The following is a 14,694-nucleotide window of genomic DNA, read 5'->3' as shown; positions in this document are numbered from 1 at the left end:
GAACCAGGAGATGGCCATTCCAGCTATCGAAGGTTTCTTCGAGCTCAGCTTCATTAGAGTAGTTTGTTGAAGACATATTGAGTTCACTTTAGAGTGATGTAATCTCTGAAAATGGCCGCTGTATTTATTTCAACTTACTTAGGGGTGGGTGTTTTCCAGTTTTCTTCCTCCTCCTCCTTCTCTGAGCTTGAATTGCAAATCTCCTCCTCTGAAAACATAGGTTACAGTTTTCTTTTAATTCTTTTCATTTGGTCAGACAGTTTTCCTTTGTGAATAGCCTCATCAATATTGGGAATAAAAGATTTCAAAAAAGTCCTTTTATAGAAAAATTAATTTCAGTCACTCATTTTCTTGGTACTGTACCCAATTTTTGGGGCTATCCTCTTTATATTAGGGAACAATAGGCACTTTTCTAGGAAATTAGCATGGTGAAATGTCCCAGAACATTTCTTGTTACTTTCACTTATCTCAAAGAACAATTAGAATCATACCAAGCTGAATGGAATCGATGGTTTCATAGCTCAAGCATTGATCCCATGCTTGTTTTTATTTTCTTTTTCATAGAAGCATTCACAATGCTGTAAATTCTGTGCATTTCAAATGTCATATCGTTTTCACTAAAAAGATAGATTTATATGCAGGCCATCTTTCTCTTCCCACCACATAATGGTGAAGCAACTCTCCCCCTGAGCCTATAGGCTGTTATAGGAGACAAAGGCATACCTCCTTCAGCATAGGAAACAGTAAGGGGGCGTGTTAAGGAGCTTGGCTTATGATGACTCGCCCCCGCAAAAAGGAGGGGCTTAGAGGTCATAAATCATGACAGATACCTACCCATAGGGGCAGGGGTGGGGGCATAAATTAAAAGTCATAATTTGGGGCAGACAGTCTAAGTTTCGTAATTTAGGGGTGGGGGCATAAATCAGCATTCATAATTTTGGGCAGGGCTTAAAGCTGTAATCATTCTTATCTCTATTTTCAAAAGTAGATTATAATAGCTAAAGTCACTTCCGGCAGGAGTTAATCCAAGACCGGAAGCAAACAGAATTGTGCCAATTCACTTCACCCAATCTTTTTGAATGAAGAAATACACTAGAAAGAAGACATTAAAAGAGAACACACAAACACCATACAGATGTCAGTCTGGCTCTTTAGGAAGGCAGCCTTACCCACTGCACCTTCAACTGGCACACTCTTAAAAATACTAACTCTTTAATGGTATTGTATGGTGCTTTACTGAGTTGTGTGCTTCCACTTAGAACTATTGCTGGAAAAAGCACCATTTCATTGATAGAAGGGTTCTTTGCATATGACATTGGTTCTTTATGTGTTGAAAGACTTCCTGATAGGTAGAAAATAAACAGAAATATTTATAGTATGGTAGGATACCTATCAAAACACTAACAGATTAAGAAAACCTGCACTTAGCTCATGTTATTTTATGATGCAAGAATCCTTTTAAAATCATGACCTATTGGTTTTCCACAAATCTGTTAGCATCTAGTCATGGTTATTTACTGCATGACTCCTGTTACTTATCTAAATAAATAAAGGATCTTGCTGGAGCCTTCATGTGGACGGGTGTTTTGGGAACCAAAAATGGTACTACTCTGGCACCTTTAATTTATAATAGTGCCAAATGTAACTTCAGATGAACACTGTTATTGTAATGGACTTTAATCTTATCTCTTTATTCACACTGAAAACAAAAGAATAGCACTACCATTTTACATGTACAGAATGATTTATTGATTCACACAATGCAAATAAAAACAGTACAAGTTGGCACTAAATAGGCACAATAGACAGATAAGAAAAAACTATGACATTGTACAGAATATTTAAATCACACAAAAGGCAACAGAAACCATATCAAAACGTTCTTTACTTCAGGAAGTTTTCAAAGGCTCCTAAATAATAAACTAAATAGAAGAGATGTATTTTGTTTTGACACAGAATGAACATCCACAAGACACAAAGCATACAGGTAAAATACAGTTTCTATGAACTGGAAATAACACAACAGTTATGATTATGGTTATAAACTCTCCTCAGTCTAACAGATTGGTGCATCAAATGTCAGATTTTCAAGAGCCACCATAAAAAATAATTAGCACTACATTTCCTCTTATCAGTAGCACACATACATCACTATGTTTTGTTATATTTCGTAGTAAACTGTAAGAAGATGTTGTCACAGGGTAACATTTTAAAGAAATAATGTCAATAATGGTTAGAAAAACGTTAAAAATATTAGTGATAAAGCAAAATATATCAAAAATGCTGTTTACAAGTACTTAATTAACTTAACTGGGAAACTTCATTAATTTAACTACAATTCAGTGTGAGTAAATATTGTGTAAAATGCCTCACTTTAATCTCAGTGGTGAAAAAGTGTATAAATACAGAGGCTGTAACCTACTTTTTAACTTCTAGACTAAAGAAAAGTAGGGTGTATTTTGTCCTTGTCCATGGAAAGCTTCATGCCGGCCATTAGTCACCTAAAAATGTCTATACTGACAAATCTGTATTTATTTGACTTAAATTGGATCAAATTTCCAATTGTTATGCACACTCAATTATGAGAAATACACATTTGTTACGAAATCCAAAGTCAGTGACAATTTTGACAGCTTTACATTCGGGTTTAGTTTTCCATTGTTCTGTCTTCCTGTCTTCTATGTTTTCTCACTTTGTTCATTCCATTTAAGTCCCAGTGAAGTGCCATAAAAAATATACTGGCCTGCTTCTTTAGAAAGGATGGCTGGGACTGGCAGTTGTCTTTTTTTTTTTAACTGTGATACCTTACTTCTGTTTGCATGTCCATTGCTGCAAGTTAAAAGCTTTCTTCACTTTAATATAATATGAGGCTGTCGTATTTTTAAATGAGTAACATAATAAAGATATAAACCAAGCTGCTGCAGTGTAAAGCCATCTGGAGCATATAAACGCCTTATTGTGAACAGCTAGTGCACCTTTGACAGGACAAAAATATACAAGGCAATTGAGATTATAACAATCAAAGCTCCTAGAACACAGCCGGTGATATTGAGGACTCTGGCAATTCGAGACGCCTCCTTTGCTCGCGATGCGTCTCCCACAGAGTTTGCATTCTCCACCTGGAAAACAATGAAACCCATGAGAAATATGGCAATATAAAAAGAATTATTTTCCTTGCACTTGTATAAAATACAGTAAGTAACCTGTGCCTGTCACCAAATTCTAGTCTTCCATTCATAGTGAGACATCCGTAAATAAAATAAAGAGAATGTTCTTAAAATGTGCTCTCTTTCTTTGTGGGGTCACAGAGGATTTTTGTGGGATCTGGTGGTGAAGTTGTCAATCACGCTGTTTCACAGGGTTCCTTGAGTTCCTTACTTGTTCTATGTGTGGTTTTTACTTTTTTTGTACCCTTTTTCTCTCCAATATCCCAAAATTGGCACATTAGGTACTGGCAAATTCAAAATGAGTGAATATTCACATGCACAGCAGTAACATTTTCGAGCCTACAGAGTCATCCAGAACATTGTAAACTGCTTTGAGTCAGAAGATGCCAGGATGGCGACCTACCTTGTTCCTATAATGGTTAATATTAAACTAGAAAACTGTTGGATTAACAAATGTTTCTTTAATTAAAGGCAGTGTTGTGACAGATGATATTTCCTGTGGTTTTCAGTCTTAGCCTTCATTTACATAATCTTAGCCAGTCAGTGGCTTGTTCTGATTATGTGACATTCCCAAAGACTGAGACCAACTAGTCTGTTACTGGCTACGATAAAACCAAACGGTTTTGATTTTCTGTTTGGTTGGAGTGGTGTGCTCTTTGCGTGGGAAAGTTGAGAACCAATCAGTATTCAGCCTGCAGTACATTGTGCTGAGTGTAGGTCAGGTCAGGTTGGGGAGCATGCATTGGTACAGCGCATTGCCTCACCGACCACATAACAAAACAGCTCGGAAATCCTAGTTCTCAACCTCCCAGGTAGACATACAGTCCAGTCCCACCCCCAGGAAATGAACATCTATCTGCCATAGCCAGCATTACGTGGGTGTCCTCTTAGCCTGGTCCAGCTGCTCGGGTCCCTCTGGGAATTGCGCCACATGACTGTAGTGCCTTAACTGACATTCCTAAACATATGCAAGTAATGTGCTTCATTCGGGACTCCAGGAGCAACCGCTCATTTCACACAAAGTCAGACCAGCTGTACCCAAGGATTCTCCGAAGAAACACAGTACTGAAGGAGTCTAGCTTTTGCCTCAGGTCAATGAATAGCGTCCATATCTTGCAACTATATTGCAAAACATTGAACACCAGGTCTCTAAACACTTGGACCTTCACCTTTTTGCAGAGACATCAGGAGAGCTACACACCTCTTTTCAGTTACCTCATGATCCCCATGCTCTCCCAATCCATCTACTGACTTCATAGGAAGAGTCCCCATAGACATGAATGTCACTGACAAGGTAATCAAACCTCTAGACACAAGAGAGTAAGCATAACCTGGACAGGACATTAGTTCTTCTTAGTGCATACTTAAATATGACATAAATATATGTCATTCATTACTAAATAAGTTGCTAAATAGTTATTATTTAAAAACATATAACAACTATAATCAAAAATAAATACTATTCTATACTCTTATTCTATTCATTTTATAATGAGGTGAAAATAGGTGGGTAGGTGAGAGAATAAATGAGATGTAAAAGGGACATAAAAGCTTTTTTGCATGAAAGTGTTTTGCACACACACCTAAAAACACAAATATTCATTCATACACAACTTTACAATGTAATTGCTCACATCAAAGATTTTTTTTCTATATTGCTACATCTTAAGGCTGCCTTTACTTAAGCATTTAACTACGCACACATAAAAATGGCAAAGTGAACTTTTTTTTGAGACCTTGGAAACTGATGGATCATTTATATACCCTCAAAAAAAAAACTCACACCACTGAACAGATATACAGCCATAATCTTGCTGGGTAAATTAATGCACCAAACCCCCCATAAACCCCTCAACCCCTATACCCAAAACCTCCCACTTCAGTGCACCATGCCACCCAAACTTGGTGAGATTAAAAATACTCCTTAAAAATACGAAGAATTAAAGAGATGTTTTAAGTTTCACAGTGTTATTTGGATGCTAAGGTGTGTGGTGTTCTAAGGTGCAATTTTTGATAAAGCTTGATTATTTAAACAAAAACTGTAAAAAAATAGAAACATTCTCTCAGGATTTAAAAACTTTTGGATTACTGCCACAGATGCACTTGTGCACTCCCATCTTCATCAATCCTGCTTTATGTGTAGGTGGTTGTCCCATTACATTTCCCTAGGCCTCCTTAGGCATTTCAGCTCTTGGTTACATTTTTAATGATGCTGGGCTCCAAACATTCCAGTCCTTGAGGTCGGAGTTTGGAATCCCATCCTTCTCCTTTTTCATTTACTTACAACAAAGTTCTGTTCTCACAACTTGCAATGCTTTCACATCTTTAGCATTTCCCTCCCTCCCACTCCTGGCTTGGTGGGGTCTGTCGTTGGTGTTGCATTTCCCTTTTAATTTTTGCTAGTGCAGTTTTTTTTTTTTTTTAAACATGGCCATTTTTGTATGTGGGTGGGAGGCTGGAGGATTTTGGGGGATGGTGTGTTTTTGCTATTATTATAACTGTATTCTTTTGCCTATTTATTTTATGAGAATACCGTTGGTGTCAGGATTTCTATTTCTCTTTATTTATATTGAAGTAATATATACTATATAAAAATAGAAACATTCTTTGATGTTAAACTATAGATTTAAACGAAATTAAATTGCATTTTGAAATATTGACCCATTGAATCTACAATAACGGGACAGCGCCAGCAAGAAAAAAAAACAAGCACACAGTTGAAAAAAAAGGTCTATTTCGAGATTAAAGTCGAAATTTCAGGGCTGAGTTTAAACGATTAAAGATAGGTTTGTGTATAGTAGATCAGTTTAAACTGTAAAGGCCGGTTTGTTTATGAACTGTATGCCAATGCACGCTGTAGCCCTACTATACTGAGCTGCATTTCTGAAGAGAACTTAACACTAAGCACTTTTAAAACTCCGTATATTTTTACGCACCACCGTAACTGAAGTAGAACGTTGAACGATTCTTATTCTAAGTGCTCACCGACCCAGGCTTTTTTCGCTAAGTGCTTCTTAAACGAGATCCTTCTTGTGCCGACAGGAGTCACAGGAGGCGATCACCACTCAAAACGTAAGCTATTCAATTCAAATTGTGACCGCGCTCTGATCATTTAAATTGCTAAGATTTATACTTAACATCAAATTCATGATTAAATGTATTAAATTGTATATATTATTATACAGATAAACAGATAACTTCTTTTAAATAATCCATATTGTTATTAATTAAACTTGACGAATCGGTAGCGCTGCTCCCTCGCGGTAAGATGATCACGACTCTGATGTTCTCTGCCTTGAGTTTGCATGTTTTCTCCGCTGGTATCCTCGGGATGCTCCGGTTTCCTTCCAAAGACATGCAGGTTTGACGATCTGGTGATGACAAGTTAGCATTGGTGTGTGTGTGTTTGTGTGTTCACACTGAGATGGGCAAGCGCCCCTTCCAGGGATTGTTTCTTCCTTGCGCCTGTCGAAGTATCCTAGTTTATTTAAATGTCAGATAGGCCTACGGTATATACACCGTATATGTTACACCCATCCGTTTATTGTAAGTCGTAACATTAAACTTATAACGTTATACCATATCATCATTTACCATTTTTTATTTAGAAGTCGTCTATCAAATTTATGGAAACGCTAACATTTCTCAATGTATTCTATATGCATCATTTAATGCCCGAAAGAGACACAGCCGTGCATGGATACAGTGGCCTGTACAAGATTACAAGTCACACATGCAAAATATACAACTTATAAAATGTTGACAGTAAATACCTATGCAGAAAACTGTAAAAATTTTGGTCTGCGCATGCGTAGTATCAGTGAGTAGATCATTTCGATGGGTAGGATGTTTCTGCGATCCTGCTCCTGGATAAGCAGGAATTGAAAATTGATGGGTGGTTGGATTGATTAAACGTGTGTAACTTTTTGCAGTACTCATTACAGGTTTGGAAGAATGTGTGGTTTAAGCTTACAGATAATTTTACCTTCATGGAAACGTTTATTGTGTGCCGATTGGTGATGTGGAGAAACAAAACGAACAGGAACCATTGGGTCGTACGTTTGATAGTGACAGTATGACTCTAATACACTGGGGGCTTGTACATTTGATATTTACAGTACAGCTGTAATAAAGAAAACCCACCCAGATGAACATCCATTAAATTTTGCGTCAGCGTCTGCGACGACCAGCTCACGAAACTAACTCTTACATGTCATTTAAATTAAACAGTGGGATAAACCTCTTCATACACCCAGCTTCTTGTAGCCTCGTCACACCTGCCGTAAAGGTTCTCAGCGCGGATTCTGCAGCCACTAAGGACTCTTTTGTTATCGTGGCAAGATGTCCTGGGAGTACATAACATTATCTTTAACTGTGGCAAATAGCTACTGTATTATGTATGTGTAAAATGCACTTCATAAATCTTGATTTTTATTTATTTATTTTGTATTTCATTGTATTTAAGTTATTCCATTTTTATTTGGGAAGTGGACACCGTTTGCACCGTCCAAAGGCTCTGGGATTTTTAAAGACATAATGCAATTTATTAAATTAATTTAAGGATACAGAACGAATGTACAAATTCCCACTAGACTGTTCACTTGGTGTCTGTGTGGCTGAAAGCGAGTAAATAGGTTTTGATGTTCACGCTTATATCTTCATTGTATGATCTCCATCCTTCAATTTTCCAAACTCACCTATCAGGGCAGGATTACGCGGTAGCTGCAGCCTATCCCAGCAAACAAAGAGTGCAAGGCAGCAACAAGTCCCTGAAGGGGCCGCCAGACAATCGCAGGACAGAAACACACAGGTTAGGGGTCATTGTTAGAGAGCGCTAATTCACCTCACTGCGTGTTTTTGACTGTGGGGGGAAGCGAATGGAAAAGAAATTACGAGCACATGCCAAGAAAGTCAGCCTTTCCAACTGAGAGAAAAAAGAAAAGTGAGATGATACAAGGAGACTGGGGTGATCCTTGAGTGATATTTGGATGGTCTCCCCGTGAGCATATGGGTGTCCACCTATGGTCCAAATACATGCAGTTAGGTGAATTACGATTGTTAAATTGCCCGATGCTTGCTAAGATAGGATGCAGCTGCCCCGCAGTTCCCACCTTGGATAAGTGGGTTTGGAAAATGGATGTTGGCCTGCAGCGGCCATGATTTCTACCACACTGCGGCTTTGCTGGTTTACTTTGTTTGTCGGCCGCTGTCCGAGGTTAGCCACAGTGATCAAAAGACAAGCACGCAAAATATACCCTCAAAGACCTATTGGACCTTCAACCTCTTAACTCGCCGTTTCTTGCCACACTGTCTAAATGGCACAAATGAAGACACTGTTGGTACTCCCAGTGCACAGTGCCACAATATCTTTAAAAAGTCCGTAGTGATTTCAAAATCAATGCAGGGAACCTTAATGACAGGTGTGACGAGGCTCCAAGATGCTGGCTGTATGAAGGTGTATCCCACTTTCGTGACACAGAATTCAATGAATGTTAATCAGATTGGGTCTTCTTTATTGCAGCCATACTGTCTCCATCAAACGTATCAGCCTCAGTATTATATCCTTTCGGTTTTATTTTTTCCCTCTACATAACAAATCGTGAAAGTAAAACTAGCTGCTTGGAACACAAATTGTTCAATACTCTTAAGGAAAATTGGAAAATCATCTTTGCATACGTTGAAGTATTCAATCCATCCATGTTCCATTCCCGCGCATCCAGGTTCACCCATCTCAGGGTGAACACAGAAACAAAATATAGCCAGGTCACCTAAAATACAAGCCTTTGGAAGTAAACGGGAGTACCGCGTGGATACCAACGGAGAGAACACTCTTTTAGTGGACCCTTTACTGCGAGGTAGCAGCACTACGGCTGCGCTATTGCGCTGTCCACACGTTTATATATATATATATATATATATATATATATATATATATATATATATATATATATATATATATATATATATATATATATATATATATATATATATATATATATATATATAATTAGGTTAACAATTGATCTGTAAAATGTAATAATATACCTGTCTTAGTATTCTAAATGATCACAGAGCTGTTTAACGCATTCTTTGTGGAGATCGCCCCCAGCGATTCCTGTCGGCTCAAGACAGAACCCGTTTAACAAGCAGGTAAGCTCATGGTCGATGTCCGATTAGAAAGCGAAGCATTTTAACGTGCTACTTCAGTGAGAAATTTCCCGTTTTAAAATACTACATGCGCCCCCCTTAACCGTTTAAACTGCCGTAGCCTATTATACACACAAAACCAATTTTAATCTTTTCAACCCGCATCTCTGGACAGACTTGTATGATCTGTCACATTCGTATGTACAAGGTGTTTTCCACCGTTTCCTCAAATTTACGGATCGTTTGATCATAGTTTATTTTGATATTTTGACTTTAATAACGAAATATACCTTCCTTTTTCTTCACTATGTCCCTAATTTTTTTTCTACTTTGTGGCCCTTATACGCTTCGGTATTATCGTTCTGCTTGAATAATAAACACAATACAAATACACAATGCTTACCCTCATGGAGCAAATCACAGCAGCGAGACCCAACGGAAAACAGCAACATAGGAGGTTAAGAATAGACCAGATGAGAAAAGTTTTAGGTTGTTGGTTGGCAGATCTTCCTTCTTCCATTTTTCCACTTTTTTCCATAAGTTTTACACTAGCACTGTCCAACGTCTTGCTTTCCAATCGCCGAAGTGGGACTTGGCTAGATAAACATGTTTATATTTCGGACTGGATCAGGAGGGGGGTGGGGACGATGGAAGGCGCCAACTCAGACTGGCCCCCACTAGAAGACTTTTAGCCGATCGAGAGAATTTTAGTCTCGCTGGGAAGATCGAATGTCGCAGTGAAACAGGTGGTAATGGTTTATTTTAAGTACAAATCACGGTAATATCGAGGGAAAGGCAAAAACTTAATCTGATTTCAAGTGCCGCCCTGTACTGGTCAGTATTTATTTTATTTATTTATTTCATGGCTAACCATTAGGTCCATTCCTCTTTTTAGGGCGGAATTCCTTCTTGTTTTTTTATTTCCATCTGACGTGTTAAGAAGCAGTAGTACAACAGCAACAATGCATCAGCGTTATATTGCTAATCTGTTAATTCAATCCTGAGCTGCTGAACGTTTCATAGAAGTCTTTATCGTTTAAGACTGCAAAGCGCAACGGTTTTTAGAACGTGTGGAGACATTTGCCAATGTAAAGAGAAAAAAATAAAAACAAAAACAAAACAGATGTGCTCCTCAACCTTTATGTGGACCTGAACAATTTTAAATTCATTAAAGGAAATCTGAACTTCTTTTGTTTTGTGTAGCATCTTTCAAAATAATCACTTTCATCAAATGACTTCACATTTATACTTATCATATAAGTTCAAATGATACTCAATCCATTTTAGCCAATCTTACATATTGTCGACTGAACATTTTTGGTAGTGGTTTCTGAGAAACAGTATATTAACATATAAAGTTAAAAATTAATAATAAAATCGTTACACATAATACAACTGACATTACAATTATCTGGAAATATAAGATATGCTGGAAATGGGCTATTGTACAGCTGTAGAGTTTGTATCCATCCATCAAGCCATGTATTGTCTAACCTCCTTATCTAATTCAGGTTGGCAGTGGACCAGAGCCTAATCTGGCAAGAAGTTGAGAACTAATTCAGACAGAGAGCCCAGGTCATCACAAAGCGTTCTCACACATACACCATCTCTTATTCATAACAGACCAGTTTAAAGTTTACAACACACCTACACCAGTTGTTGTGTGTTTTCCTCCAGGTGCTCCAGTTTTCCTCTTACTGTGAAGAATAACGTCTGAAAATCAACCTAATATATTAATTCATGAATAAATTGTATTGCTCAGCTGAGCAAAGCTATGTGATTAAACAGATAAATCAGCCCCTATTCATCTTTTCCCTTACTTTTCATAAAGAATAGGGACTTTTTAAGCTAAAAAAAATGTTCAGTTTAGCAAACACCTACTGAATAAACATAAGTATCTCCTGCATAAAGATCCAACTAAAAATGAAAAGTAAGTTTGAGTAGCCAGTTTTATAGGAAATAATTACAGAGAGAGAGACATGTAACAAACTCGAAAAGCTTAGCAGAGGGAGATGTCCATTGGGCAGAAAATACAGAGAAAAATAGAGGCTGTGGAATTTACAAAGCCAAGTGCTGAGTGATCAAGTTACAGAAACCCAGCATGCAAAAGCACAGTTTCCCCTTTTATTTCATGGGGGGAGGAAAGTGTGCGTGTATGGTGAGGAGATGGCGAGCAGCTAACAAAACACTTTTGTGCATTCTAGAAGGTAAAAATGGTTTGTGATCAAAGAAGCAGGCAGGCATCAAGTTACAAGTCTCCTGTTCTTGTAGAGCACAGTCTGATATTTTAATTGAGACTGAAACTTCATTTCCAGATCCATCCATCCATCCATCATCCAACCCACTATATCCTAACTACAAGGTCACGGGGGTCTGCTGGAGCCAGTCCCAGCCAACACAGGGCGCAAGGCAGGAAACAAACCCCGGGCAGGGCGTCAGCCCACCGCATGGCGCACACACACACACACACACACCCCAAGTACACACTAGGGACATTTTAGAATCGGTAATGCACTAAACGCCATGTCTTTGGACTGTGGAGATCATTTATTCTTATTGTTATCAACAGAAACGTTTTATGTGAAATAAGTTTCTAAAATTAAAATAATTTAATTTGCAACTTGGCATAATTGCTTTACTGGTATCTATCAGTCAGTCTCCAGCATCTTATTCCTGCATATTCAGTATACATAACTTCCATTTTGCTAACACTTATACAGAGCAGGGTTGGGTGGCAGCTGAAGCCTAACGCAATAATTACTGGGCATAAGAACAGGGCACCGGTCCATCACAGAGTGAACACACACACACACACACACACACATTAGGGACAGTTTGCATTGCCAATTCACCTAACCTACATTTCCAGAGCATCCAGAACAAACCTGTGCAGACATGGGGAGAACATGCAAACTCCTCACAGGGACATCCAGGATTTGAATCCCATTTACTTTACTGTGAGACAGCAGTTCTACCACTGCACCACTGTTCCCCCTAATATACATGGTATTCTCAGATTTTCCCAGTTCATCTAAGGGTGACAGTGGGCCATAGATTTTATTTTATATATACACTGTACACTGTATATACACTATGCTGTATATTGTTACAAGTCACTCCACCTCCTTAAGAAGTCAGAAGTCAGGATATATAGTCACACAAGTGCGAGTAGGAGGCAGCTAAAGGGCTCGAGTAATTGTAATAAAACGTCTGACCAGGGGGCAGCGGAGTGCGCTGACTGTCTTTCTCAGTTCCCTACAGACCTTTCCCGTGAATTCCTGCAAGATTCCGGCGCCTATGAAGACGTCACTTCCGAAGGCGGCCCCTTTGATGGTGTCACTTCCAAAGCCGGCCCCTTTGATGACGTCACTTCTGAAGCCGCCCCCTTTGATGACGTCACTCCCAAAGCCGGCCCCTTTCATGACATCAGTTCCTCTCAAGACCTTTAAAGCCTCCATCTTAGGCTACTATAGCAGTTCTGTTTTGGGCTCTGTGAGATGCACATCGTTTGTTGGATAAAGAAAACTCTTTTGCAGCTGGGAATAGCAATATATGGGTGGCTGCCTCAAACCTTTATAATGTCTTGGACTCATTTTCATGACAGTGGTGTAGTCGGCATTATGAAGTCCCAGAAGAAACCAGGACTCGGACATGTAATGAACCAGGTAGGAAAGTACCTGGGCCGAGTTTCTGGGGAGGGAGTGCGTTTGGGGGTCAGGAAGGACTCAGTACAGGCTCCCCTCCTCAAATACAACCCCGGGCTTATAACTTACCAAATGGAGAATGTGAAGGGGACATACAGGCGTAGGCTGGTTTTTGGGGATGAAACAAAAAGGGCTTATTATGTTCTCTCGGAGGAGAGAGCTGAGCCGCCCATTGGGACCGAGGTCCCAGATAAATATGGGCTATCCCCAGTTCAGCAGGTAAAAATAATAAAAAACTGGACACTTGATCCAGAGAGATCAGTCCAAGAGCAGGCTATGGCCCTCTGAGAAAAGGTGACTGTGTGGCTAAGGCCATTTGAATTAACCACCTCCCAAATAGTTCAACAGGTAGCCTGTCTCCTCTTTTTAAAAGGCCTCCCTAAAAACTTTGCCCAGCCGGACTGGGGTGAATTCCATTCTATGGAAGAGCTTATAAAGCTCTTGAAAACACCCGAGCCAGTCTCGAAATCTGGGAGAGCAGAACAGCCCTCTAGTGGATTTCCCAGAGATCACGTCCTACTGAATAAGTCTCTTACACATACATCGGAGCCTGTTTCTGAGATCCCGGGCCACCGGGCGTGCAACCTACCCGGGAGCGAGGCGGGATGTAGGTGGAAGAGGGGAGATAGTTGTGTGCTCTTGCCAACCACCTGACGTGTTCAAATACAGGATCTCTAGTCATTAATGGTTATAAACTCCTTGCCCTGTTTGATTCCGGCAGCAACGTTTCCATTGTTGATTGCCGATATGTTTTACCGCAACAGAGAATTAAAACAAAGACCAGTATTAAATGTATTCACGGAGACATCTGGATGTACAACACCGCCCTATGTTTCGTGAGTCAGGGAGGATCGCTAAAAAAACATCCCATGGCGATCCACCCTAATCCTCCCTTCTCAGCGATTCTAGGACGGGACTGGTCAGAAAATAAATGCGGTAAACTATTGACTACTCCTGATAAAAAATTAGGCCTCGTTGTAGATGGGGATAACTCGTCTCAAGCTGTCTCCACGGCGTGTACACAGCCGGCGGATAGAGATACGGAAGCCCACGAGGAGGACGGGGAGATTCCTGGTCCGTCGCAGGCGAATACGTCATCCACCCGCGCCTCGATGATTCGGGAGGAATCCCCTCCCCTTGAGGTCAGACCGGACCCTCTCTCCAACATTTACTTTCAGTTCAAACAAACACCTGCTTCTTTTAAAAGGGAGCAGTGGAATGATGACTCCCTAAAATTTGCAAAAAATGTAGTAGTCCTTGTCAACGGCCAATGCACACACCAGCCCATGCCACAAGGACCTCACTTTGTAATAGAAAATGATGTCTTATATCGGGTCGCGGAACATGGGGCAGAGGTTCGGAAACTGTTGTTAATTCCACGAATTTAGGAGGTTTGTGAATTAGCTCATGCCCACCTCCTTGGAGGCCATTTAGGCTCCGAAAAAACTTTAGAGTGGATTAAGCTCAGATTTTATTGGCCAGGAATTAATGAGGAGGTTCGCTGTTTTTGTATTTCTTGTCCAGAATGTCAATAGCGGCAAATTCCTAGAAAGGAATGTGCTCCTCTCGTTCCCCTTCCCTTAATTAATGTCCCCTTTGAATGAATCGGAGTCGATATTGTAGGACCCTTGGAGCCCTCAGCCCGAGGACATAAATATATATTAGTCCTTGTGGAT

The 14,694-nt window shown here is 39.7% G+C and overlaps 1 long non-coding RNA gene across 1 annotated transcript; it reads right to left on the bottom strand.

Annotated features, from left to right (window-relative positions):
* Positions 1-1,725: 1,725 nt before the first annotated feature.
* Positions 1,726-10,116, bottom strand: LOC120535869. The gene is made up of 2 exons (XR_005634981.1): positions 9,718-10,116; positions 1,726-3,119 (listed from the first exon to the last, which is right to left on the bottom strand). It is a non-coding gene; the product is annotated as an uncharacterized LOC120535869 (long non-coding RNA).
* Positions 10,117-14,694: the final 4,578 nt, after the last annotated feature.

Source organism: Polypterus senegalus, chromosome 9, assembly GCF_016835505.1.
Source record: "Polypterus senegalus isolate Bchr_013 chromosome 9, ASM1683550v1, whole genome shotgun sequence".
NCBI lineage: Eukaryota > Metazoa > Chordata > Cladistia > Polypteriformes > Polypteridae > Polypterus > Polypterus senegalus.
Note: the sequence above shows the minus strand (reverse complement) of the source record. Positions and strands in the feature narration are given on the sequence as shown.